General features: G+C 35.2%; 1 protein-coding gene across 1 annotated transcript in view; it reads right to left on the bottom strand.

Moving 5' to 3' along the window:
* The window catches only part of LOC104514111 (alpha-1-antiproteinase F-like), a gene marked incomplete at its 5' end in the record, with an annotated part of 8,168 nt that overhangs the window by 5,141 nt on the left and 905 nt on the right, over positions 1–2,122 (bottom strand). The gene's annotated exons all lie outside the window — the stretch shown is intronic.

The following is a 2,122-nucleotide window of genomic DNA, read 5'->3' as shown; positions in this document are numbered from 1 at the left end:
ATGAGACTTAGTGATGTCTTGGGCTTTGAAAATATAATCCGGCAGCTGCCAATACTCTGAAGATGGGAAAAGTTGCTACTTTTATGTTTCTTCATTAACAGTGATTTCTTCTATCATCATCTGATATATAGCAGGCAGGACTTCTGCTTTAGTATGGTTAAGGGGAAAAAAAAAAAGGCAAGATGAATCACAGAATCATGAATGATACAAGTCCTGAATCAAACAACCTTTATATAGTGCTCAACTCAGGGAAAACACCAACTGATTTCAGAAAGAGCTTTGCTCGCTTAAAAGCTGCGAAGGATGTTAGGATTTAGCACACAGATAAGACATAGATGATACTCACTAATCCTTTCCTTGTGTTTCAGAAGAACTCTTATTCCTATGCTCTCCTCTCCCTTTGGAGGCTACCTTCTAGGGATGGCACCTTTCTCAAATGTTCCACAGTGTTGAAGTGGAAAAATGAACCCTGAAGTATGATACTTTGTGGCGACCAGCTCGACTAGAACATCATAAAGGACTGGTGTACTGCAGTGGAATAGCATGCCTGCTGACTGAGAGACAAGAAAATACTGCAAGGCTTTTGTTCTTAGGGAAGGACTTCTACACTATGGTAAACCCCAGGAAAAAAAAAAAAAAAAAAACAACGAGGGGGAAGAAGAGTCACCAGTACTGTGCAAGGAAGATTGTAAAGCACAGAGTGGACAAGGGCCTAGATGTATAGACTGGTTATAGAGGTACCTGAACTTTAGAAAACCTCTCCAGATTAATCCCAACCTCTAGATCAATTAGCATTAACATACTCTTAAATTCAAGATTAAAATCCTTATTATTGTTATTAATGCTCTTTGATCTATTTTCTTTAAAATTAAAGAGAAAAAACTGAATCTTTGGAGGAGCTAGGAAGTAATTTCAGTCATAATTATGAACATTTTTAAACAAAACTTATTTTTAGAACATGCAAATGTTACCTGTAATACAAATTTATCTTTAATACAAGGTTTCTCGGACTTTTGTCCCCACTGGGCTACTAAATTCATTGCTCCTTCTTCAAACATCTTTCAGTAAAGGAAAAAGCAACACCTTTTACCTGTTTTGAAAGATGTGCCTGATGCTAACTATAAACGTATCTTGAAAATATTATTTGAGGCAAACCACTCACGTTCAAGAGAATTAAGAAACATTGGTCATCTGTGTTTCAAACAGCTCCATTTAGCTGTGGTCAGATCTTTGGAGTTTAATATAAGGAGCAGACACAGATGAAAAGCAAAACAAAATGAAAATACAGTTTTGAATTACTTTTGGGGAAGCCTCATATTGGGGAGGAGATTGGAAACATCCAGGTTAACAGCTTTAAAAGAATAGCACTTATTTTAAAAAAACAGCGTTTCTAATGTGTCATGTCTGTTTCAATTAAAAAGCTTAATGATATTTTTCTCAGATAAATTACAGAATATTATTTTTCTAAGTACAATTGCTTTGTTCCAGAATACGATAAAATGAGTAAGAGAGAAGGTTTGAAAGAAGACACAATATCTGTTATTAGACCACTGATTTAGCCTTACAGCCTTGCTCCTCTTCTTATTTGATCAGCAGTCTGAAAAGCTCTGGGAAGATCTGTAGACTGTATCTAAGCAGACTGCACAAGTTAATTAAGAAAAACAAGCTTATGGTCATTAGGCTTGTATTTGATACTGGTGGGTCCATCTCTTCACTGGAAAATATTAGAATCTGTAAATCAAAAAAAAAAGGTTGAAAACCTATGCCTGTAGGCACATCAGGACTACAGCCATACTATAGTAAAGGCATAGTTAGTTAAAAAAAAAAAAAAAAAAAAGAGAAGATGAATGTGAAGCTAAAGCTACTGTAACATGTTTAGCTTTGGATACCTGAACATACTCAGTAACAGCAAAACTCTTGACTAAACATATTTCCTCTTAGATCAGATGCTAAGTTTTACTTTAACAGTGTTGTTTGAATTTAACTCTGAACTTGCTAAAAAATAAAAACAGCTGAAGTGGAATTTAAATTAATTCCTAGCCAACAAAGCATTTAAGAAAATGCTTAAATCCCACTAGATTGTATAGGAGTCGATGCTTTAGTGAACAGAGATGCCTGCCTC

Source organism: Eurypyga helias, unplaced genomic scaffold (assembly GCF_000690775.1).
Source record: "Eurypyga helias isolate BGI_N326 unplaced genomic scaffold, ASM69077v1 scaffold34248, whole genome shotgun sequence".
Classification (NCBI taxonomy): Eukaryota; Metazoa; Chordata; class Aves; order Eurypygiformes; family Eurypygidae; genus Eurypyga; species Eurypyga helias.
This window is presented reverse-complemented; position numbering and strand designations above follow the sequence as displayed.